The following is a 27,244-nucleotide window of genomic DNA, read 5'->3' on the forward strand; positions in this document are numbered from 1 at the left end:
GAATATACGATGCGGAAACTTCAGAGACGATCAACATGACCTGAACCTCGGATCTCACGCACGAAGTTTTTGCTCCGTGCACAGTCAAAAATACACTTTATCTCTTCATTGAAATTTAGGTATTTCCAAAGCAGACTTCCTTTTTGAAATGGAAAAATAGTAACACAAATAAAACATCCAGTGGTGTGGCGTGAATGATCGATTTATCGATATTTCTCCAATTGAAGTTATGGTCAAGAATCGATTATCAAGGTGTTCGCTGCGAACACCCTGTTTATCGATCCTTTTCCATAGGTTTGAATGACAGATCAATCGATATATCGGAAAGCACGCCACGCCACTGAAAACATCAACTCATCGATCCAGGCCCTAGGCTCTTATGAGACCTCTAGGTTTTGGATGCACGATTCGAAAACTTCTGAGATCCATTTGACCCCAAACTTCGAATCCATTATGCGAAGTTCTCTTCTCCATGTAACCGAAACTTCTCTAGTAAAAGTGAGTCAGCCTGATATCAGACTATGTTTCATACACTACCCTGAGTCAGACTGATTCAGGCTGATGTCAGCCTTTATAAAAGGGTAGTTTATGAAACAAAGTCTGACGTCAGGCTGATTTATTTTTACTATGGTTAATGAACTCTTTTACCCTCTACGAAATAGTTTTACTTATTCGTAACCACGCATTTTTTTAAATTTTTTTTACAATTTGAAACTTTCCTCTGTGGCATAGTTTTGCAAAGTTCCATCGGTGTTTTCTTTTTTGAAATAATGATGACTTAAACATTGCAATTTCAAGAAAAAATTTGGAACGCAGTGTTTTCGCGAAAGCCACTACACAGATTTAAGTTCCCTTGAAGTCGGGATCAGGGCCGGATTTACCTACTTGTCGCCCATGGGTCGCCTGTATTTTTCCGCCCCCTTCTCATTCGTTTTGAAGCATCAATAAAAACCATCAAGTGAACGTGCCGGAGGGGGAGAGGTGCATAAGACGCGTTTACTTACTCGTGTTGAATACATTTTTTGCGAAAGCCCTGTCAACACCACTAGCAAAATTTCACGGAACTTTGCTTCTCCATTTATAAGAAATGAACCAAAAGATTATGGAAGAACAAACATAAATGTGGTATACTAATCGGACGTATTTCTATCAAACTGACCTAAGCGCCATAGGGTGAGGAAGGTAGAGGGGGGCTTGGATTGGCGGCGGAATCGGGCGTCCGGCTTATTCCGTCCTATACTCGCAATGCTTTTCCATGGCGCTTAGGTCCGTTTGGCAGAACGCGCTATCCGGGATTCTAAATTCCTCAAAAGGAACTCAAATTGGCGCTTAGTTCCGTTTGATAGAAATACGTCCAGTTTTAACCTCCACCTCTGCGCCGCGCTGAGCGGACTGTGTTTGGTGCAATGCGAGAAGTATTCCTGCAGTCTTGTAGGCGCTATGCGTTTCACGCCCACCGCTCCTGACCGCACTGTGTTTGGCGCAATGGGTGAAGTATTCATGCAGTCTTGTAGGCGCTAATATGTGGTACATTCCGACCGCCGGCGCCGCGCCGAGGGCTTGTCCTTTTCATCTCAAGTCCTCGTCATCATTCCTCTCTGCGCTAAGTTCCAGGCCAAATTGCGTGTTTAGTTCCTCTCTTAACTCGACTAATCAAAGATGCTGTCTCTTGTATCACCTAAAAACGACAAAATTAGGAATTACACGGAAAAAAAAGAATTGCTGATTCAGCAATTCAATTGCTAAAAGCAGTGAGTGCAATGTTTTAATGTAGATTTTACAACACAAAAATGCTACTTTAACCACATTGTAAACTAATTTAACTACAAAAATGCGACTTTAACCACATTTTAAACTAATTTAACCACGGGGGTGGTTAAAGTAGCATTTTTGTGTTGTAAAATCTACATTGAAACATTGCACTCGCTGCTTTCAGCAATTGAATTGCTGAATCAGCAATTCTTTTTTTTCCGTATACTATACTCTAAGGAAAGAGAAATTTTGTCCCCTTTTCTCATTGATAATTTTTTTTCTGAATCCGATTTTTTTATACCTACATTCAAAAAACTTGCAAAATGCCACCCCCTGAACTTGCCGCCATGGGCCATGGCCCATGTGGCCACCCCCTTAATCCGGCCCCGGTCGGGATTCAAAATTAATTCATGCCATAGAGGGTTAAATTAAAAACGCACAGAGGACTTTGATTTGTCCCCTGTTTTACAGCTCGATATCTTATTCGTCTTCCTCTAAAAAAGACGCAATCCGAAGCTGGGTGCGATACCCGGAAAGACAGTCATGCGCCGTGCTAAGGAAGAACGCCTAATGAACCATTCGAGAGTTAACAAATTTCCTTGGATAAATTGTTTATTTTTTAGGAAACTTATGAATATTTTCCCTTGAAATTTTCAGACACTTACGATCAAATTACAAACAAAATTATCCGATAAAATGACGGAGAAACGTTCAAAAAATTTCCTGAAAATTAGTGATTTTTCAGAGAAAATTTGGCAACGCCTGAAGGCTCTTACTGCGTTTTTCCTTAGGACGGCAGCGTACGCCCTTGTTCCGACTCGCCAACATCCGAGTCCGAGCCGGAAAACACATTACTCTAATGAAAACGGCAAAAAACGAAGGATCATTTTTATGGGTTTATTATTTTAAAAGCAGACTGGAGGGAAGTATAAAATAACTGCTGTCTTCACACTGGCTTTTAATTGATCAATTCTTCGTACTCGGAATCGCGTCTGGAACTGCACTGTTATTTATACCAATATTATCCGCGTTGCTTCCTCTCGGCTCCTCCCTTTCCATGCTCTAATTTACGTCCTTAGCGTCATTGGATGAATGTGTTTTTTCTCCACCCCCACGCGGCCCGCGACATCATTGTTGCTTTTCAAACGAGCAAATTACTCCTGGATCCAAACGTTTGTCACCGGAGTTTTTTGGCTCCGAACGGGCCGTGATGGCGGGTGAAAAAAGATTGCAATTATAGTTCGAATCTAGTCGCGGCTTGAGGCAAAAACCATTTATTTGCATATTTGCATTCCGAAATGTTCGTCCCCCCTTGCAATAATTTTTCTTCTTATTCTCTCCCGCCTCCTCACTCTACTCCTCCTTTTTCCCTTGCCGGCCTCCAGTTGTACAGTGGTTGTAGTGTGTAGTGCTTGCTGTTTGATCGGGAGGTCCGGGGTTCGATTCCCGGCCTGCAGGTGACCCGAGTCTGATGGTCGCAAACAACGGTAACCTGGAGCTGGCTTGGTTGTGGACTGAGGGGGTGGGAGGGGGCTCTAAGAACTACAAAGCTTGGGATTATCCCCTCAGGGACATTTGAAGTGTGAAAAAAACCCTTTATTAAAATGAACCCTACTGTGTTGAGTCCTACTGATCCCACAACTTGTGTCTATACCCTATTCGATCGATTTTTGTGAAGCTTGAATGCTTGATACTGAACACTGGAAAAAAAAACCACATTGGATCTAGAGTCCAGACTCTTGAAAACATTGACAAGAAAAAATACTCTTGATTCAATCAGATTTTTGCTTTAATCAAAAGGAAATCCGCTCAAATTAAGAGGCTTGATTCTTGATTTAAGCAAAAATCCGATTGAATCAAGAGTATTTTTTCTTGTCGATTTTCTTAAGAGTCTGGACTCTAGATCCAATGTGTTTTTTTCAAGTGTATCTTTTGGCGGGAAACTTAAATTTTCGGTCAAATTTTCAAAGCTTGGAAATCCAAGGTGGCGGGCGTATTTTTTTGGTTTAGGCTGGCTAAGAATAATGAGATCTGTCCTTGCGTCATGTTACTATATGTCCAACAATAACGAAAGCGAAAATGAAATGCATATAAGAACAGAATTGAGTCAAAGATTTTGAAAGTTGAGCGTTTCGCGTAATGTAGAGCTCAAATAGCAAGATGGGGTTAGGTATCATCAATCTAGGCTTTAATTTCCGACGTGTAAAAACTGCATGATCCCCTAACAGCTGTTTATGAAAATTAAATGTAAGAGAAAGTTGCCTCCTTGGCATTGTTGCCGTCACTTTGTTTACATTCTCGGTATTCTTTATCATCTTGTTGATTATGAATAGCCGTGCAAGTTTGATTTTTCCAAAGGATTTTTCTTAATATCTGAACGTGTAGAAATATGGATTTTCCCAAGAAGAATTCAAAAATCCAGTCGGAAACATCAAAATACGGTCGTGGTTTTTTTTTAAATAGTTAACGGTCCAAGCAGTTGATTAATTTTGAATGATTGTATTTCAAAAGAAAACTTAATGCAACGGTCCAATTTTCTCTGAAAAGTTTTCTCAAAGTAACGTGTCATGTTTTAAGTGTGCTTCGAATACCGGTTGGCTGAATAACTTCATTATTCATCACTCTTCAAAATATGGTAATTTTTTGAAATCGAGCTTTTTTAAGATTATTTCACGAACTAGAGTATTCTAACCTCTTGGGCTCACATTTCCATGCTAGTATTGGTCGAACGTACAGCGGATACAATTGATTACGCTTGATATGACTCTGAAATCAAACTCAAGGATGAAAATCAAATTTCTCGCCAATATGACTCATCGTGTGGAAACCGATTAGCCGAATATCAAGTCTCCAGGATGTTACACTGGTTTGGATATTCTCACCCTCTCCCCGATGAGTCATGCTGTGGATTTCAACTAAGACCTGGAACGATAGCCATTGGTCTGTATCAAATATTGATGGGGTTCCTTTTTTTTGGCAGCACATTTGTATCTATAAATATGACGGGTGCTCACAAGCTGTTCTTAGTTATCATCTCTTCATTTTGTGGCATTGGAGGCATTTGTACAGTATACGGTGTTTCAAGGTCGAGCAAAAAATGCTTGGAATTTGCCAAATTCATTTGGTATATTTTCCTCTCTATTATTTTTGTATTTTTCTTCTTAACAATACTTTGTTTCCTCGTCTTGCTCTTTTTCAACTGGCCAGTGATAGAGAAACTCAAAGATTTGTTTACATTTGGTACCTCACCAGTATCTGACAACGCATATGAGGCGTTTGTTTATATGCTCTTTTACCTTCTTTTATTCATCATACATTATTATCTTTTCGTTGTATTCTATAGCTACTTTTGCATTTTAAAATTTAAGTAAAAATATACCTAAGTTTTTTATCTCGGTGATAATAAGTCTTATAGTTTATAATTCCGAGACTAATGAAGCTCTCATTTATCTGTATATTGTAAGCGCTAAGTTCCTCTGTCTGAGCTTTGAACGAACGTAACAGAAATGCTCCTTCGTGGTTCATTCTACTTTCGTGAAACTTCGTGTCGATGAAGCGAGTGAAATCAATTTTCTTTATAGATTGATTGCCACCTTCCATCTGCACTAATATAATATTCTCAAGAAATGAAGATACTGTGAATTCTTAAGAAACGGTCAATTTTTAAACTTGTTCTTATTTTGTAGGCATACACGAACTGAGCACAGCATTAATATCTTAAAAGTTCTAAGGATTTCGTTCTAATTTATAGAGTTTAAATTACGATTGCCGGGATAATTTATGGCTAAGTCATTAAAATAATTGCTCTCTGAAAAAATGCAAGCCCCTGTGAATAAATTTACCGGATAGCACTTGTTAAAGATTAAGTTAGCTCCATTCTCGCCTCTTATCTAAGTATTTACGAGCCCCCTCGTACAATCGCGCCTCTTCTCTGCATTTCATTGTCTCCAAATGCTGAGTTCAAAACCAACCTATAGGGTACTAATGTTCATCGCTATTTGTACTCCTCATACTAGATGCATTATTTGCACCTGTAGTTTAAAAGTGTTACGACGGGAATTTTCATCGGTAAAATGTACGTGAAATTTATTTTTGAAACATTTTGATACATTTATTGTGCCGAGTCAGCGTTCAATCCTCCTCCTCTCCAATAGTCCCAAGCACCTCATTTAATTTATGTTTACGATCCTGTGGCAGGATTGAACAATGGTGCCAGAAATTCAGAGATAAATTCATACCTTGCGGGAAATATCTCATTCACCGTGCGAATTAAGAATTACAATACAGTGCATCGTTCATGAAACCTAGATTCTATGTCTTAATGATATGATTTTTTCCTCAGCTTCAAATAGTGATTTTAACTTAGAGAAACGAAGTCGTTCTACAAGCGTCAGTCTTTCAATCCAAAGTCCGTCCGAAAAGAAAAAGTACAGGAGCTGAATATCTAAAACGCTCTAAGTTTGTATTTAAACTTGAATAAACTTGTAGGGACAAGTTCCTATCGATAGCCCTCTTTTTCTCCGGTATCTTGGTTAACGGCAGTACGTTTCTGACGTCCATACGTACGTCAATTTTATGTATTGATAATGGAGCTTTAAGCCAGAATTACGTACTTACTAACTAATTTACCAACGTCTCATCTCGTGAAAAGCATCCAAAAAAATATTTAGGATTAACTGTGAAATTTTTGCTACATTTTGGGGTCTGAACGAAGTGTAACATGAGGGAACGGAGTGTGACGCAAGAGAACGGAGTGTATCGTAAGGGAACAGAGTTTAACGTAAGGGAATGAAGCGGAGCATAAATCACATTCAGCGCTCATATCTTTAATGACCCTAATTATTCTCATCCTATGACTGGTTCTGTAGGTTTTTGTCACAGTTTTTAATTTACGTTGATACTTCGAAAGAAAGAAGGTAAATCTGAAAGAATAAAATTTTAAGTTGTCAGTATTCTTAAAATCATGCCATTTTCAGTTTCAATTCTAACTTATGCTTGAGATACTTGTGAGAGTGATATTTTCTTTTCTCTTCTACTTCGTAGCATATATCAGCTGGACAGTACTAACCAAAATAAATCAAGCGAAGAAACATATATATTGTCCAATTTTCTTTCAAGCTTCATTTTTTTACAAGGAAACTAAGCAAAATTCTGCCTTGAAAAATGCATTCTTATAACTTGGGAGAAGTTCTTTGAAAGTCTTAAAATGTTCTTTCCCTCAAGTCGGTAGGAAAAAAAATCAATAATAGAGCAATGCAAAAGGCAGTTAGGCTGGCTCAGTCTCTATTTGTCCAACCTGCGAGCTGGTTGTTGAAATGTATAGACAAAGCGATAGACAAAGAAGACATATGAAATCTGAAGCGATCCTATTGGCCAAAATGGTTTTTTCCTATAGACTAAAGGAGAAAATTATGGACCAACTATAGGGTCTCTCGTGGGTTGTCCTCAGTTAGTATATTACTTACCCCCTTTGGCCTTTGTCCATGCAAGCACCCGCTTCCACCGATAGGAGCCGTCCATATCCCTTTTGTCTTCTTTTTCTACAGCTCTGTCTATCAATTTCAACAACCAACCCTTCTTCGCAACGTTCCTATCGTTCTCACCTCGACCAAAACGTCTAATTCGCAGAAAAAGCAGACATGACAATGCTGTTCTTGATTTCGACAGGATGCACTTTATCAAAATGGGCAATGGGCATGTTTCGATCCACTCGGTTGTCTAGGCAGTTTGAGAACGGATGGGGGGGGGGGGGGGGGCTCACTATTCGGCTGTCCCCGTTCCTATCGAGTCCCCCTCCCCTGAGGGGCTTGCACTATGCGCGGATAAAATACTCGCGTATAATATCCCACCCCGCGATCTCGTCCGCATTCATCCATTACCAGCCATGAAATCTGGCCGAGAGTTAATTACAGATAGAATTGCTATTCCTGCTCTTGAGTCCGCACCGAAAGTGCTGTGTATTGCGTTATGGTATTTTGATTCCCCCCACCCACCCCGGCTCCCCCCTTTCCTCGCCCCCCGAGCCCCGGTGATCTAGTGTGCTAAACGCTCCATCATCTACCAACTCTTTCATTAACACCCTCTTGATACTCGTTGGCGAAACATTCTGCCACCCGGCGGCCGGCCTCTCTCGACGCGGGCTTCCGTTATTGTTTTATAACGCGCCAAAATTGAAAAACGAGGCTGTTAAGAGGCGAGTGAATGATATATTTCACGGCGGCGACAAAAAGTGATTTAGAAGTGTAATTGCGGTGGTTTATCAGGTCCGTGTGTCATGAAAATGCACCTACGCGAAATTCAGGGGTCGAATGATTTTATCGTGCGTCTGATCGATTTTTAACGATGGCACGTTGCATATTCAGTGATGCATACAAGATCACAACTTCTAATTTTTTTGAAAAATTCTTATGACTGTTTACGAAATCGTGCTGTATTTAACTTCTTTTTTTAGTTTTGATTTTTTAATTAATTTCCGAAAAAAAAATTGTAGATTGAAGAGTGGAAATTCATCAAAACCTGGTAACCGCCATCAGGTGTTGCTAAGATCATGTATAAAGTTTCTTATTATAAAAGAACCGAAATCCCATTGCTTTATCGAATTTTTACTCGTGAACTTTTTCCAAATTTTAGTCTTATTTTCATGACGAAAATTTTTATTCCAGAGGTCATAAGGCTCAGAGGAAAATTTGCACAATCTCAACAGCAACCGATGATGGCGACCGCAGACACCAATATTATTATTCACTAAAATACTGAGGCATAACCCCCCTCCCTCTCGAAAAAAGAAAGAAAAAAATTCAAAATTATCAAGTGACATTTTGGAAAAATAATCTACGGCCTCTACTAAAATAATTCCAAAAAACTGAACTGTTAGCATCTTGAGTTTTAGAGACATATTTTTTTCGGCCATGTATGGCTGAACTCAACGAAAACATTAATTAATCAGACACCAAAAATGCCTACTTTATTTTGAGGCTCATTCATCTAGAAATCCTGAAGCCAATTCTACACCGTGATGAAGTTCTTTAAGGTAAACATCACAAATCGTCGCTCTTTTGACGTAAGGGCGTATCTCAATATCCACATGAACCCTTTTTTACATTTAAACCCATGCTTTCTGGGGCTCATCTGGATATCGAGATACGCCCTTACGTCAAAAGAGCGACGAAATATACATACATACATATAAGTCGCTTTACAGCACTCCCTCGCGCTCTACGACTCCTAACCTCCACTGCTCTCTTTCAAACCACAAATCTTGGGGGATTGAGCACCAACATCACAAATATACCTATGGTTAATTAGTTAGTCATTTTTATCAGAGACATTCAGTGACTTAGGCTAATAATGCTTTAACAGAAAGTATGAAAGGCGAGTCCAAAAACTAAAATTTAGATTCTTTACACAACGGAAACAAAAAATTCCAAAATTTGGGTTGTAACGCTAGTACGTAAGTTACATGGTCGTAGCAAATCTTTACCACGCTCATTTTTCATTTTCATCCGGCACATGTTGTTAGGATGTATTTAAATCTCAATGAATTGATCAAAAAGTCGTATGAGGATTCTCCTGTGCAGAGAAATTACCCAACGGTTTGCTCTGTCAATCAATAATAACATTACATCCTGACTTACGATACGACGTGCTCCTTCAATTTTTCATACCCCCAAGATAGTGGCTGGCGTGAGGGGAAGGGGGCAGGGGGGGAGGAACGTAAGCTGCTGAGTCAATGATCTGCCAAAGATTACAGTCTTCTCGGCTGCACTCAAGCGCCGCGCCGAGGAGGGACTATCTTGCAGAGGAATTGTCTTCAGCAAACCACTTAAAAGAAGGGAGTTAGGTAAAATGTGAAAAATGAGAGGAGCCATTGTTATGACATTCGAGATACCGTGACTTCACTCCGCGAGGGATGAGTGGCGGGTGAGCGTGGTTGCGGAATTATAGGCGGAAACGTACCACACTCGATCTCCGTGAGACAGTTTTAGGAACCCCCTATATAGGCACTAAAATTTCCCGTGTCTTAAACCTGATTTAGCACCTTATCAGTCCCGGACTTGACTGGCATGATAATTGAGGAGTTTATGAGAGCTTTCTGGTCTATCAAATACTGGGAGAGTCTAGTGTATGAACATGCTAAGTGAATTTTTAGATCAGATGTTTTATTTTATAAGGAACTGGTGTAAAAAAAAGAGTATTGTAAGTATTTGTTATTCCTGTATTCTCATCGGCTGTTGGACCCTCGCGTCATGCAATCATTATTTTTTAAATCGGAATTACTATTGAGGTGGTTAACGTGTATTCATGCAAAGAATATTTCATCCTCTTTGCGTACAATTTTAGCCCACCGCAGCGATATCAATCACCGTCATTTTGAAATACGCCTCGAAATGAAAATACTTGAACACATTTACCGTTTACACATTTACTCACCTCAACATTCTACTTTTCAGCGGTGATCAGTTCAAGCGAGTGAGCATGCAAATGAATCTTCTTCAGATATAAGTAAATTTTTACTAAATTTTCATAAAAAGAGGACAGCAATGGATTACTTACTTTATTCATCGTCTCAAAGTGGCATAAATGCACCTGATGGATAAGCATCATCTCGTTCCAAAAGTATGAAATAGACCTAGAGTCATAGACCTATAGTATGTACCTATCATGAACGCCCTAGGAAAATGAAGACCGTAAATGAATTTCTTTCCAAAAAATTGTGTTTTTTTTTTGCTTTTAGAATCAAGAATTGGATCAGGAATATAGTGAACAATAAACATCGTGAAATCGCAATATTAATTTCAGATGTATACGAGCCGTAAGACGTACCTATGGTGTAATTTTTCGACAAAAACTTCATTTTTTAGCAAATCACATATATATATGTATTACTTTCGTGTCATTGAAAGTTTCGATTGTTACTAACCAATAAGTCAAATCCCATGTACAAGAATTAAATTACTTATGAGATCACCTTAAGCTTTACACTTATATTGCATTAAAATCTAATTTTTGATCCGCAAAAGAAGCTTTAGAAATCTTGAAATAATTATTGTCAGTTCAGCCTTAATTCTGAGGCATAAAAAACTACTCTCGTGGGATTGCGTAGGATTCACTCAATGGTCGGCAACTATGTCGATGGGGGTGTTCTCAACTCAGAGGGAAGGGAAGGGGGGATCTCCAGGGTAGATTTACCCATGAGACGAACAGAGTTCTTTGGCCAGTCCGTCACGAGAACCACCAAGACCAAGGACAAACCTCCTCCATGCTATTAATCATCCATGATTTTAATCATGAACTTCAACTAAATATCCTTTGTCTGACGTAAAATGCGAATTCGGCGAACTGTCGTTTCACTCTTAGGAACGAAAAAAATTGCTTCATTCGCAACAAACTTTTTCGTGTGAAGACAGTGTGGAGTCGATTGCGATTGATTCTAATGATTACGTACAAACGCGAGTGACTCAAATGAATTTCACTCTATGTAAGTTTGATATAAAATAATTTTAAAGAATAGTCCATTAAAAATTATTGTATTTAGCAAATGGGTGGTTTTTATACGAGGATTAACAATAAACAAGTGGTTAGAAATGAAAACAAAATAATATGAACTATGCAAAACGATAATCCGGGTATCGGAACTTGGCTGTTTTGAAAACGCCTTCAAATGCGGCGTGATACCTCACGCATTCCGGAGAGTTCAAATAGTTGTATCATTGCGCCGTAAGAATGTGACGGAAGATTACAATTGAAGTAGCCTTCGTGCACGCTGGCCTTTTCGATTTCCTGTGACATTTGTGCAGTCATTAATGCAAAGTTTAAGTGCGCTTCAGCTAGAATTGTATTAAGCAAATGGGTGGTTTTTCTACGAGGAGTAAGAATAAACAAGTGGTTAGAAATGATAAAAAAATAATATGAACTATACGAAACGATAATCCGGGTATCGGAACTTGGCTGTTTTGAAAACGCCTTCAAATGCGGCGTGATACCTCACGCATTCCGGAGAGTTCAAATAGTTGTATCATTGCGCCGTAAGAATGTGACGGAAGATTACAATTGAAGTAGCCTTCATGCACGCTGGCCTTTTCGATTTCCTTCGATATTTTTGCAGTCGTGAATGCGTAGCTGAATTGCGGTCTAGTTAGAATTAAGAATAGACCACGGGTTTATGTGCATTTTGAACTGAGAAAATTGAAATTATCCTGAAAAATTTCGAATCGGGTTTGAAGATTTTTTTTCAAAAAACGTTGTCCAGATAGCCATTCGAAATTCAAATCTGCAGGATATAGGACAGAAAATAGCTAGATAATGTGTGTTCATTGTGTGCCTGGTATTAGCACAAAACTGAACTAAGCTGCGTGCAACTTACACTTCTTGCCATTTGACACGGTTTTCTGTCGAGACATCAAGCTCCGATTTTTCGACGACCCAAATCGCTGTTTAGAAAGCATTGCTTATGTAAAGTAAGTCCCTTTTTCTCTTGGAGGTACATACAGTCAACTTTCATGTATTACGGTCCTCTTGTGGCTACAAAAAATCAAACTTTCCTCCTCTTCATTTTCAACAGTTTGCCTTTTGTAACCACAGAGATTAAAATTAATGATTTTATGTGTTATTGTTCCATCATCATGGTAAAAATTTTTGAAAATTGGCTTGCATAACCTTGCTCGATCAAATATGTGAACGCCAAATCGGGGGTCGTTGTGTTCGGCGCGACACCTCTCTCCCGTGAATCTCGACGGAAAACTGCTTGGTGCCTCGCCAGAATTGCGACTGATAATAATTCTCTTGCTTTCGGGGAACTATTGTAACAGTATTTGACACCCCTTGAAATTGTTCAATTGTCGCCGCGTGATTTATAGCCTCAGGTTGAGGTGATATTTTCAAGCCCCTCATCGGTCTCGAATGGAAATTATGGTAATTGAGTCCCTGTTCCTTGTAGCGATCGACCTGTTGGTGAGGCAATTGAACTTAGTATTGTACAAAGAGTGTCTCTTTAAGATTACGATTGTTTTCTTTCACTAAAAGTATATGTGCACCTTTATAAATTTGCACAAAAATACGCTCAGTTACGTACACAGTTAGAATCCTACCACATTATATCACGCACATCAACGGGAATGAGTCCTCTGTTTTACACGTAATTTTGTTTTATTTATCGAGTCATTTCAAATAGAGAGTTTTCATATCTAATATTAACAATAGCCTTGCCTCGCCGTGAAAAGTGCGATTTGATGCCTTAACACTCCCTTGGAGTTCAATCATGGTTTCTTTCTCTTTTGGGCCACCGATCGTTCATGAATAAAACTTTCTTACTCGTCTTTTTACGAAACTCGACAATGAAATCAAGACTGAACACACCATAAAATGTACCGTCGACGAGAATATGGTCATTGCTTTTTAAAATTGCTACATTTTTTATCTCGTTTGGTAAAATTTCATATTTTTAACACTTTTCACTGATCTGTAAGATTCATTAGTCAAAACACGGTTCCACGAAGCACGCAGTTGGTCCTGGCGTTGCTTTATGACCCAGTCAATTATTGAAAGGTAGGTGTGAATCGCAGTAAGTACAGCTTCGCCTGGATTTAAAAAAAAATACAAGCAAAAGGAAACACTTGGTATTGTGAACGAAACAATTCATCGCTCTGAAAATACACGGTGATTAATAAATCCATTCCAGCCCTCAACAGAGTGTGCTTTATGACAGTTAGAAAAATCGACAGAGTTAATCGACGAAGTTCAACGCTGAGTCGTATATTTTATGTTCCACACCTTGAAGAGCTATTCTATGTTCTAGAAAGTTTGCTCCTTTTTGTCTGCCCTCCCCCTCTACTCCGTTTTTATGGATGACTTAATGGAAATAGATGTGAAGTCGATTTAGAGTGGGTGGACTAGGACCTCCGGCCCTCCGGACTTGGAAGCAGCGTAAATTTCCGTTTGGCTTTTAAAGTATTGACGTAAAAAAGGGTTTTAAGCACCGCAATAAATTAGCCGCAACACATAGTATTCGACCAATAAAACTCTTAACAAAATACTAGGGCTAATAAAAACTGTTCCTCGTAAAAAATCAGATTCGCATTATATCCCTTTTATTTATTTGAAGGCTGTAGTCTTATCTTTTTATTTGAGCCTGTTTTAAGGGAAAGTGATTTTCTTCTTGAACCCAAGCTCGTTCCAGGAAAGTTCCTCCCTGCAAGTTTTGCTCTGTCATTATTACTTCCTCCATTTTTTCATTTACTTCTGACAAAAATCTTGTCAACGAGCCCAAAATACGCCCGTGGGCGTATATCTCTTTATTTCCAGTGTCCTCATAGTATAATGTCGGGTTAAGCTCACTACCTGATCTAAAACTCTAAACATCCTAACTAGTCCCTTCAGGCCAAGCGAAATATTCGATAGCTCCGTAATTCCACTTCGTATGTTGAAAATCAATGGCTCAAGTCGAAAATGCGCAGCTCTGTCAAAAAGTGTTATTTTTTTATTTTTTATTTTTTTTAAAAAAAAAAAAAAAGATTAACTGTTGATTGGTTCCCTTTAAAATATTTAAAACAATAGCCGAAAGTTGCAACGCCACGATCAGAATCCTGCATCTCCCCAGTTTCGCCATCGATTTGCATTTTTAATTAATTTAACACGCACTGCTCTCATTGTATCTTCCATTCACCACGTTTTCGTGGTTTTTTTTTCTTTCTTTTTTTTTTGGGGGGGGGGGGGGGGGGGGTGCAGACTCCGCGTGGTGTGTCGTGGGTTCCTTAAGGGAACCCCTCGGGGCGATCTGCAGAATATACGCTTTTATGTAAGCTCACGTATGCAACCTTAACAGTAAATTGTGATGCATGATTTTACCAGACCTTTAAGGGCTGTGCCTAAAGTATGGAATGCACTTTTTCGGCACTTTTAAACCTCCCCCCCCCCCCGTCACCTTGTTACGCTTTTGTGACGTAAGACCCTCGTGTGGCGTAAAAACAAAATGGCGTACCGCGCTCCACGACCTTCCTCCCCACTAAAGCGTTACGAAATTTAGGGACGGCCTCTCACGAAAACAATCATAAAAAATAAATTAATCGAGAATTCTTATAGATACCAAACCGATACTTATAGATAGCGACTCCGCTCGGCCGTTATTCCTTGAAACGGTCCATGTTTCAGCCTGATAAAACTGCCTGAAATATTGCAGTCATTTGCGGGGTCCTCCGCGGGTCGAAAAAGTAGTTACTCGCCCCTCGCTCGACCCGGAAACTATTTTAGGGCGGCGCGGGCAAGTCATCAAAAAGCGCGGCCTAAACAAACAGCAAGTTCATTGAATAATAAGCTACCTATACCGCGGAATAAGTTTAGCGGGGGTTGTTAAAAATCTCGGCGTCATCTTCACCTGGAGGCTCCGTTAACGCCGGGTCTCAGATTCCGAGATATCACGTCCCGACCTGAATAAGGCAGGAGCAGAAGCCCCTTCTGGATGGTACAGCGGATAAAATTGAACAAACATCGAGCCTATTTCTTTCACATCCTCACGCCGTCGCCCCGATTCAATGCCTGCCTCCTTTTCCTTTTGCCTCCTTTTGTGCGCCTTTCCTCTCCCCTTCCTTATCGAACTGCATCCCGCTTCCCATCCGCCCCCTGCGACAGGGCCGTTCAAAGCGCAACTCGATACACAACTTTCTACTCTCTGTCAGCGTGGCGAGAGGAGAGGATGAAAAGTGGGGAACCAGGCTCCTCGGTTTTGCCTTCGAATGGATTCCGATCTCCCACAATTGGACGTATTTATGCTAAAAGGAACTACGTTACACGCAAATCCTATGCACATTGTTCATTTTAGCATAAATACGTCCAACTGTGTCATAGGAGAGTTTGGTGAAGCAGTATTGTGGCAACGTCAAGGCTATCTTACCGCGGGGTTTGGATACGTTGGTGAACGATTTTGAAGCAATATTGTCAGCTCGATACTTTTTCACCCTACCGAAAGCTTGGAGGAAAGAAAGATGATACATCGAGCTACTAGCCTGTAAAACTAGATGCAATATATCGACGCTGACACCGCCAGACTATGTATCTCGATTCGCGACGTCGCACATTTCCTGTCATACTTTATTTTCTAAATTAAAAACTACTCAATTCTTCAAAATTTCCGTGATTTTTTTCTCCATGCAAGGCAAATTCTGTGAAAAGTGGAAATAATGACGTTGATTAGTTCTCCTTTAAAAAAAATAAAATGGGAGCTTAGATTTCTAAACACCGCAAACGAGAAACAGTTCTGGAGTTCCACCGTCGATATTCAATTGCACACTGATAAAAAAAGTTCGGTAAATCCGAACTAGTTTGGTTCATATGGAACCAAGATTTTGTTCGGTACACACGACCGAATTATTTGGTCTGCTCAGCCGAACTTTTCGGTCCACTGAACCGAACTCTAAGAATTTATTATGGTTCGGTTGCACAAACCGAACAATTCGGTTGAACAGACCGAATAATTCGGTTGTGTGTACCGAACAAAATCGTGGTTCCATGTGATCCAAACTAATTCGGATTTACCGAACTTTTTTTCTCAGTACATGATACTTACTACAAGCAAGCAATCGACAATGAAAGGATGACACATACAGAATGTAATTGAATACATTGCATTTCGTTTCTTTGGCTTGTATAGCTCAATGTTGCAACTTTCTTTCCTATTTAATAGCTTAGCCAGCCGACTGGCATTCCAATAAACCTAAATAGCCTGACAGAAATAACCCGGTAAAATCACTGAGTAGTGTAAACAAAACTGCGCGAAAAAAGTGTCCACACTAGTTTTTCAAACGCGCCGAATCGATGAAATAAGTGCACCTAGCTTGTAACCTGTCACGGTATTAAAAATAATAAATCAACGCTTAACTACATTATACGCTGTCTGCTTTTCTCTAATTTTTATTTTTAACAAAGAACTAAATTAATTTCGTGAATTTAACTTCAATTATGAAGAATATGTCAAAAAGTTTCCAATTTCAGTGTTGTTTCTAAGTTTTCTGTTTGAAGAATAATATATCAGAGAAAATTAGACAACGTCTCGTGTACAGTTTTAGGCTGATGTCAGTTAAATCCGTCGAATTCGCTATATAACCCATCATCTTGTGGTCTATTGGCTATTTGGTGGTCGGGTGGCTCATGAAAATCTATCACAGAATTAGAGCCAAATTTAAAACTGTCGAATCGAGTAAGTTACTCATTCCCGTATACACATTAAGTTTGCATCAAGATACCTCTAAGATCGTTTAAAGTCATTACGTAGCTTAGGTTTTAATTTCATATCAGAAAAGGATAGATGCCTCACCACCGACGTGGTAGAATTTACGGGAGGAATATATTGTACTCTCCGGTGTGAGGGGCGGCTTGAGTTGATTTTAGCTGAGTGTAAACAGCAACACGTGTTTGCTCTTTTAAAATTGTTTAGCTTGTATTCATCTTGAGCCCACTGAAGACGGCGCAGACAACGCCGTTGGGGAAGTGAAGCTCTCGCTGTTTGCTCTACACCTCATCCAACCAACCCCATCGAGCAGTTGTTCCCTGCCACCCTTCTCATTCGGTCAATTCGGAGTTGAAATTACAGTCAAAGTTTCGCGAAAATATTTTCCCCGGCCCCACGCTAAAAACCACTCGGGTTGATTTCATCCGAAGTTGGGCTGAGAGTTAGTCATCCCCTATTTCGTATAGGTGTACTTCTGCCCCTTTTGGTTTTCGTGTGCTGTGTATGCTACACTGAAAAAAATACACATTGTATCTAGAGTCCAGACTCTTAAAAACATCGACAAGAAAAAGTACTCTTGATTCAATCAGAATCTAGCTTAAATCAAGAACCAAGCCTCTTAATTTAAGCGGATTTCGTTTTGATTCAAGCAAAAATCCGATTGAATCAAGAGTATTTTTTCTTGTCAATGTTTTCAAGAGTCTGGACTCTAGATCCAATGTGGTTTTTTTTCCAGTGTATTTCACAAAGATCTAATGATGGATCGGGTAAGATTTAACTAAAGTGAGTTGGATGAATTGAGTTTCGATCGAAGTTTGGGTGAAATGAATTTAAGAAGGATTTTCATACACTATCCACCGTATTTTAGAAATTTTGAAGATTCTTCTGCATGCCGTGGTCCATTCCAACCGCATTCAGCAGAAAGGAAACAAGTCATATCAGCCATTGCCGAATTCAATTGGGAAATTTGATTGTTAACGTGAAAACGACAGGGTGGATTTTTGTGCAAAGTTCAGTGAATTTTTGTATTTGTACAATACATACGAAGCAAACTCTCTAAAATTTTCGAAGGAATCCGCACAAACGTTCTCTCGTAAAAATCAAATTGTCCATTTAAAGGGGTGGGTGCAAAATCGACAAAATTTCCCCCCTCATGGATGTTGACCAAATTTCAGTATGTCATTCCTCACTATAGGATACGCCTTTTCCCAAAATTTCACGGCCTGAAACGAATTTCTCTCCGCGTAGCAGCGTTGCCAAGTTGAAAACCGTCGAGTTCCATATCTTTTGAACGAAAAGAGATATTGAGATGCGGTTTGCGCTAAAATTCTCCAAAAATTGCGTTCTTTCGATATATGTACTCAATTTGATCGTTTAGGTAATTTAAGATTGCAATGATGCCATTTTTCACACTTTCTTAAGGGTCAATTTTTTTTCAACCCTAGTACATCATCAAATGCCGGATTCTCGATTCAAAAAAAAAACTGTTCATTGTATTATTCGTACTTTTCCATTTCTTTTGATATATTATAGCTCCCAGGGAAACGATTAGCAACGGAGATATGAGCAATCTAAGTTTACGCTCCGCGCGCGCCGACCGGAATCCGGGCGCCGCTCGCCGCTCTGAGTCGTCTGCACACTCCCTTTCTTAAGCTTCACGAGGTCATTCCTATGTATTTTTTTGCGTACTTTCCATTTCTGGCCTTTGAAAAGGGCTCCGATGAATTTTTAGGGGCCTCGCGGTCCATTGTTGCCATTTTTTGCTCGTATTTAGGGTTTTTTTCCCTATTTTACCCACAATTCTACTGAAAAACTTAATTTGAACGGAAAACTGTGTGCGTTGAGGGAAAGAACGTAAAGAAGAAATAAAAATTCATGTAAAAATGTTTCCTTCGTTGCCAAATTTTCGAAAAAAATCGTACTAAAGAGCCAAATATTTGAAAAATTGGATAAATCCCCACGCCATGGTTTATGAAAGTGGGGCATAGCTTTCATATTGACGTACTTACGTAACAGATCTTACCTATCTATACAACATATTAAAAAAGCATAGTTGTATTTGGATTCCCACGATCTGAAAATTGTCCGGGATGTCACCTTTTGCGGTCTTTTCTTATGTGTAAGGTAGATCTTTTGAATGTTTTTCGACCTTTAGTCATCCTCCGTAGGGGTGTATCGTAACCATATGTCGTAGAACGTAGAGGGTTTTAGGAAATGAATAATGATTTTCATGCAGAATTGAAGAGCTTTTCCGGAAAAAGGGCACATACCGAAAAAACGTGTTGTGAGAAAAACGCATTTGAAGTTTTCATTCTTACTTTCTGGCCACTGATGATGACATACATCGGAACTGGGGCACTCATATCAACGTTCATACACTCCAGAATGAATAACGGCCATTGGTAAAACTTACACTTCTTCCAGTGTTGTGGGAAGAATTTTTTAAAATTATTCGTTATGTGCCCTTTTCCTGGAAATGGACCAGTGGTCATAGTGGAGGATGACTAAAGGTCGAAAAACATTCAAAAGATCTACCTTACACATAAGAAAAGACCGCAAAAGGTGACATCCCGGACAATTTTCAGATCGAGGGAATCCAAATACAACTATGCTTTTTTAATATGTTGTATAGATAGGTAAGATCTGTTACGTAAGTACGTCAATATGAAAGCTATGCCCCACTTTCATAAACCATGGCGTGGGGATTTATCCAATTTTTCAAATATTTGGCTCTTTAGTACGATTTTTTTCGAAAATTTGGCAACGAAGGAAACATTTTTACATGAATTTTTATTTCTTCTTTACGTTCTTTCCCTCAACGCACACAGTTTTCCGTTCAAATTAAGTTTTTCAGTAGAATTGTGGGTAAAATAGGGAAAAAAACCCTAAATACGAGCAAAAAATGGCAACAATGGACCGCGAGGCCCCTAAAAATTCATCGGAGCCCTTTTCAAAGGCCAGAAATGGAAAGTACGCAAAAAAATACATAGGAATGACCTCGTGAAGCTTAAGAAAGGGAGTGTGCAGACGACTCAGAGCGGCGAGCGGCGCCCGGATTCCGGTCGGCGCGCGCGGAGCGTAAACTTAGATTGCTCATATCTCCGTTGCTAATCGTTTCCCTGGGAGCTATAATATATCAAAAGAAATGGAAAAGTACGAATAATACAATGAACAGTTTTTTTTTTGAATCGAGAATCCGGCATTTGATGATGTACTAGGGTTGAAAAAAAATTGACCCTTAAGAAAGTGTGAAAAATGGCATCATTGCAATCTTAAATTACCTAAACGATCAAATTGAGTACATATATCGAAAGAACGCAATTTTTGGAGAATTTTAGCGCAAACCGCATCTCAATATCTCTTTTCGTTCAAAAGATATGGAACTCGACGGTTTTCAACTTGGCAACGCTGCTACGCGGAGAGAAATTCGTTTCAGGCCGTGAAATTTTGGGAAAAGGCGTATCCTATAGTGAGGAATGACATACTGAAATTTGGTCAACATCCATGAGGGGGGAAATTTTGTCGATTTTGCACCCACCCCTTTGGCAATAGCGAATGTGGCCTGGTTCCTTTCTGCTGAACGCGGTCCGTTTGTCCGGTATTATCATAACAGAACAGCTGAAAAATTCAAGTGAAATAAATGTAAGATTGAGCATTGATAAAACGCGGGTGAAATGAAAGGAGTTCAGGGAACATTCGGTGCGTGCGTAAGTGCAGAAATTTTAGAGTTGCAAACTCGCTTAAACATACACAAGCTACCGGTCATGGCTTCAACCCAGATATATTTTTCACTTCCTCTTGTTTTACTTCCTTTCACTTCATATTGATGTAAAATATGATGAAAAGACGGAGGAAACTTAATTAAAACGCTCAATTTATTCCCGAGTGTATCACGAGGCTCCTTTGTGCATTAGAAGGAGGTTGGAAGACCTTTACTCCAAGCGTTGTTGCCGTATAATTGGATTTTATAGTTTTATAGTTATAAAAGCATTTTAATAAAATGGCTGAAAAGATAGGTTTTATCAGCTGTGTGCGTTTGCTACAAAAGACACATATTAATTGTTATAATAAGAGTCACTCATGTGTAGCTTTTGCAATCCATTGCCTGTCACCGTAGAACACGTAATATTGGACTGTTTTGGGCGCAGATTTTCTCTTCAACAGTCAACAAGGACATAAACCCACACATATTCGATAGTCGTCGCGTTGTACCCAAAATTTTGGAATCTCTCATATCCATTAAGTCGAAAATCCATTAAAGTCTTCGAAATTTTACTAAAACTTATTGAGATTCTGTAATGATATTAACAGCCTCAGCAGCTAAATGTCTATGAAGAATAATAACTGACTATTCAAGGAGGTTTTGTGATTTCAAACGCACACATTCAGTTATTCCAGATGCAAAAGAATCAATTATTTTTATTTATTTTTTTTTTAATCCATTCAGATCTCTCCCAGTAGCTCAGTGCAACAAAAAAAATTGAAATAATTTTGCAATTTAATGCATTATTTTTTTTTTTTTTTACCAAAAACTTCAACGTTTTTACACCATTTAATCAATAAATGCCGATTTTAAAGATCAACAAAAGGAGTTTCATGTGTGCATGGCAAAGGTAGGCAATTAGCAATGAGAAAAAATTGCAACTTCTCTCAATTTTATTGCAATAAATTTCAGTCAGACAATTCCCTTCAAACGGTGAATAGACAAAATACGCAACATCATATTAATATGAAATAGCGATAATTTTACCAAGTAATTGCAATTTTTTGCAAACTTTGCTTCTTAGGTCTTAGATCTACGAGATGTTGGTCATATTAATGGCAAATAAACAACTTAATATATGAACTAGTGGGCACAAGTTTCAAAGATTTTTTTGAAGAACCACTCCTTGTTTTAAAATATTTTTCAACATGCATTGTTTTGTCAGCTAAAGCATATGCTTCTCTAAGGGAAAAGAAATTCTTCAATTAAAATAGTTATAGAGAACGTTACATTCTTGAGCGGAACGGGCTTGAGTAAAAATCAACCAGAGTGATCGGTTTGAGCTGCTAGGAGAGGTTTAACTCAGAAGTTGAATCCGATTAAAAGCTGATAATTGATCGGGTCGAGCTAATGCCGACAAGAGTGCTTAATATTCAGCGGAAAAGTTCAATTACCATTTGCTGTTGAGCGGCTGACAGGGAGATTGGCAGGCAAGCGGAATGCACGCCATGAAGGTCTAGATATTCGTGTCGGTTTTCACATGTCTCGATGTCAGATGTGCTCTGAAAATTACTACAACCCCTTCCGAGGGAAAACTCATAGACAAGTCTATCATGCAATTCTCTCACAAAATCGTCCAGTAGTTGATGAAAGCGCAAGAAATTCATTGCTTTTCCCTAAATACAGTAAGGGTACTTTTCTTCAGGGAGACCTTCAAGTTTTACATTGTGACCGAAGAGGAATGGTTAAGGAGGCGTGTAGTATACTGCCGTGCTAAAGAAGAACGCCGTATGAACCTCCAGGCGTTGCCAAATTTCCTTTGATAAAACACATATTTCCTGGCAAACTTATGAATATTTTATTTCCAATTTTTCAGATACTTTCGCTCGAAATTTCATCTAAAGTTCCTAAGAAATTCAAGAAAAAAATATTCATAACTTTCCTTAAAAATGAACGTTTTGTTGAAGGACATTTGGCAACGCTCGAATGTTCTCACGGCGTTCTTCCTTAGCACGACAACACAGAATCATGAAAAGGACGATACTCATGATTCTCGAGTAAAGCGCATCAAAATAACTTCAAAATAGGACCTTGCAAGGGTTTCTAATGATTTGCCATCGTCAAAAATACAAAAGAAAAAACACAGTATAGTTTTCAAATTTTGAAGTTGGTTTACCTTACCTTAAAGGCTTTTAAAGTCATCGAAGTTCTTTTTATATTTTAATTTTTACGATAGCAAATCATTGTTATTTCTTGCTATAAGAATCTTTTTTCTTATACACTGTCAAACTTTACTACTTGAATGTCGTGAACAATGTTCCTTTGATTATTTTGCGGAACATTCCTCCTTAGATCTCCCTTTGTTACGATATAAATCGTCCTATGATCTTATGAGTGCAGGCTCAGGGTGCACACTGGTTAGAAATAGTGTACACTGCCGTAGGTCCGGCATCACCGAGAATTTCCGAATCATCAACCAAAGAAGCGCGCTTCGCATGGACAATGGGCAATGCGTCATCCAGTCTTGTAGGCGCTAACATGCGCTCCGCGCAGGCGGCATGCGGCACTGTGTTTGGCGCAAGGCGTGAAGTATTCATGCAGTCTTGTAGGCGCTAATATGCGCTCCGCGCTGGCGGCATGCGGCACTGTGTTCGGCATAATGCGTGAAGTATTCCTGCAGTCTTGTAGGCATTAATATGCTTTTGGCGAATTGTGTTCGGCGCAATTATTATGCAATAAAACAACTGTAATAATATATTAATCAGGATAATTTTAATGTTGGCTGCTAGTTTGAGCCTTAAACGTTTCATCACCTGACCTCAAAATTACTGGCATGTCCTCACTCTCCCTTCATTGGTACTCCAGTTTGTTCCCATTGCTAACGTGCTCAGGAAAAACGTCGTATGACCCCTTTAGACGTTGCCAAATTTCCTCCGATAAAAGTAGAGTTTACCGAGAAATTTTTGAATTTTTTTTTTTTTTTTACATTTTTCAGAAAATTTTGTTAGCAATTCAATCTAAAATGTCTAAAAATTCCAAGGAAAATTATGCACAACTTTCCGCACAAATTCATGTTTTTCCGGGATAATTTGGCAACTCTCGAATGTTCATATGGCGTTTTTGCTTAGCACGGCACTTTTGGTATTGGGTCATTACAGTATCAGAGGATGGCGTATCCAAAAAGAGCTGAAGCTTCACGTGGCAACATCTTGACTGCGACTTAGTATGAGCTCACCTCAATTTCTATTCTCCGAGGTCCGGGTTTTTTGTTTGGAGAAGATTAGAGGGCGGGCGGGGGGCGGGCAGGAGGGAGGGAGCCCCAAAAAGAGCTGCAAGTCAAGATGGCGGTTTAAAATGACAGAAGCTTAAACGGGTTAAACAAGGAGAATTAATCACGGGACGCAAGGTAAGGATAGCATAAATTACGCTGGGACAGCAACAAACATATATCGAGGGGAAAGATAACATTCTGAATTGGAGCATTGCAGCAAAGGCTATTTATAATGTCGAACGATTCCGGCTACTCGCTTGTAGAAGGATTTGTAAATAGAGCCCGGCCGGCCGCCGGCCGCCGTTGCACCCCCGTCATCCCCCAACCCCCCGCCACCCCCTACCACCCCGCCGCACACTGGTTTACATGCCAAATGATAAATCAAACTACGAAAATAAAAGTAAAAAAAGAACAGCAAAACTAAACATGGAAAATTAAATCCCGTTGAATAAAAGAGGTACGGTTTTTTAAGCGGCTCTTTTTAGGTGTTGTAAAAATGCATGTGACGTACGTTGTCGAATTTCGCAGCAATGCGTGACTAATTGGCCTACATTTTGCAATTCGGAAGTACAGTACGTATGCTCCCACGTATTAGTTTCTCTGTGTGCGTAAGTGTTTTTTTACGGATGAGCCAGAAATTATAGTTCCTAATTACGAATAAATGCGGTTCAATTGTTGCCCAGCTACCTCTTAAAAAGCGTCAAGTACATCGGGACCAATACAAGGAATGTGGAACAACTTTTTTTGTTTCATTTTAGAAACAACGTATGCACCACTAGTTTCTCGATGCAGTTAGGTGCTTTTAAGGACGGCCCAGAAGTTTTAGTTCCTTCATTGCAAAATACCGTCCATTTTAACACATTTTCTGATTACTGGAATTTTCTGGCACTGCTTGCAATGCGGGTTACCTACCTATCGTCTCATCAAAAGAGAGTCGTATGCGCGGTCCAGGTCGTATTATTATTATCAATGGGTCCACTGTGCGCTGTGCGGCTCCTCCGCGTTCTTCCTGACCCACCTCAACTCCTCGGTCAAGCGCTGAGACTGCACCGCCAAATCACCTTGTGATTCATTCATGCAATGACTGTATTGACCAATTTTATTTCCTACGTCTGCAACTTCCTGTCGCTGTGGCTGTATTTGCCGTCTTAACCAGCGATCGTGAGACAACGCTGCCATGTAAGTAAAAACGCCGTATGAACCCTAAGACGTTGCCATTAGGCAGGGTAAGCATTTACTGCTACAAAACATGTATTAAATGTCGTCCATGTGAAAGATCAGTTCGTCAGGAGAAGAAGGGTCTAAAACTGCCCGACAGACCTCTTTAGGGAGGATGCAAGACTGAGAGAGGACCTGTCAAAAGAGGAAGGAGGGGTGAAAAAATTCGGAAAAATATCTGACGTAAGTTGCGGATGGCATGTAAAAGCCGCTACTAGATTCTAAAATTTCATACATCATATACCAAACGTATTCAAAGCTTCTAAAATCAGCTTGTAAGAGTAAACTTGTTGTCTGTGGTTTACACTGGAATCAGGGGACTTAAATTTCTTGCTCGCAAAAAAAAAAATAGATAAATAAATAAAACCTGATAGAGCAATCTAATTTGTTTGACAAATTAACAGTTAGTATCTAGCCTAGTGAAGTATCAACTCTACTATGCTGTACAGAATTTGTAGACTTCTCGATACAAATTCAGCAGAGGAAGAGAGAGGATTCGCCGATTATAAAGCTTTTTAAAATTACTTGGGCAGCCGATTTGACCCGAGTAAACATTGGTTTCTATTGAGAGCGGAAAGTTCGGATTACTAAACACAAAGACGCTACAAACTGTTATTTTTCCCCCGAGTTGAAATGAAAATATTCAATGTATTCTACAAAAATTGTGAGAGGAAACATTCTTTAATTTTAGTGCTCAATCTTTACCTTTCTGGTGGTCCATTTTAATCAACAAATTGCAAATTTTCTTCAAATATGTTGAGTTTTTTTACTCTGACACTTTCCGAGTATTTAATTTGGAAAGGAGCATCAAAGCAAAATAATCAAAACTTTTCTTAAAAATAAATATTTTATCGTAGGAAACTTTACAACATTCGAATGTCCATATGACGTTTCTCCTCAACGTGACAGAGCAGCACGTCTCTTTTAGCGAAGGAAATGTCCGCGACCCCATGTCATGCCCATGAAGCGTGAAACTCAGCGCAGCTTTCCTTTAGCCGACTTCAAAGTCCCTTGCTCTGATTACCCCGGTCAATATTGAAACAGCCAACAATAAAGCAGTGCTTTTACCGTGGAAATATCAAATCACACTGCACAATTTTCGTTTATAACATAAAGGACTTGACTGCCAGGACCGCATCACGTCTTTTCGAGATTTCGCTTGATTTTGTTCTTTCACCAAAATCGCTGTTGCTTCCGATTGAAGCTTTTGCTGCGCGTAATGCTCAGCAAATCTCTTACGGTCAAATGTCAGGAAATGCCGGGAAATCGAATTTCATCCGTGGGATGGCATTGGTTCAACTTTTAAGGAAAGACGAATGAGGCAAAAGATGCAGAATTAATCTATGCGGTACACATTTCTTTACTTATAGACTTACATAATTTTCAATTATTTGCACATGTTATACTCGTTTATTTTCGGTGACGGTTTTTAAATTTCCTTTCCAATAACTTATCTCTCTTGAGGTAATACATACATAAAGCCGCTTTAATAGCGCCGCCTCGCGCTCTGCGACGCCCAATCGCCATTGCCCCCTATCCTCCCAGAGGTAATGTTTTGCAAAATAAAATCTATTTTATATGAGCGTAGCTAGGCCTTTTTTATTTTATTTTATTTTTGAAAGGTTAACTTTAGGATACTGTTGAGCGAATATTTACCGTTACAACTTTTCTAAAGAGGACCATTTCTAGGTAGGACCTTTTCTAGGTAGGTTTTGTAAGGCCGGCTCTCCTGAACCTCCTAGCTACCCCCCCCCCACCCATGATAATAAGTGTATAGCAGTGGGTACAGCCACGTGCAAAAATGGCCAAAAAGAACTGAGACCGTGAAATAATTCACAATAATTGTATTTAGCAAATGGGTGGTTTTTATACAAGGATTAGGAATAAACAAGTGGTTAGAAATAAAAACAAAATAATATGAACTATGCAAAACGATAATCCGGGTATCGGCACTTGGCTGTTTTGAAAACGCCTTCAAATGTGGCGTGATACCTCACGCATTCCGGAGAGTTCAAAGAGTTGTATCATTGCGCCGTAAGAATGTGACGGAAGATTGCAATTGAAATAGCCTTCATGCACGCTG

The 27,244-nt window shown here is 39.4% G+C and overlaps 1 protein-coding gene across 3 annotated transcripts in view; it reads left to right on the plus strand.

Moving 5' to 3' along the window:
* The window catches only part of LOC109036577 (protein eva-1 homolog C), a 441,562-nt gene that overhangs the window by 384,205 nt on the left and 30,113 nt on the right, over positions 1-27,244 (plus strand). The window lies entirely within an intron of this gene.

Source organism: Bemisia tabaci, chromosome 5 (assembly GCF_918797505.1).
Source record: "Bemisia tabaci chromosome 5, PGI_BMITA_v3".
NCBI lineage: Eukaryota > Metazoa > Arthropoda > Insecta > Hemiptera > Aleyrodidae > Bemisia > Bemisia tabaci.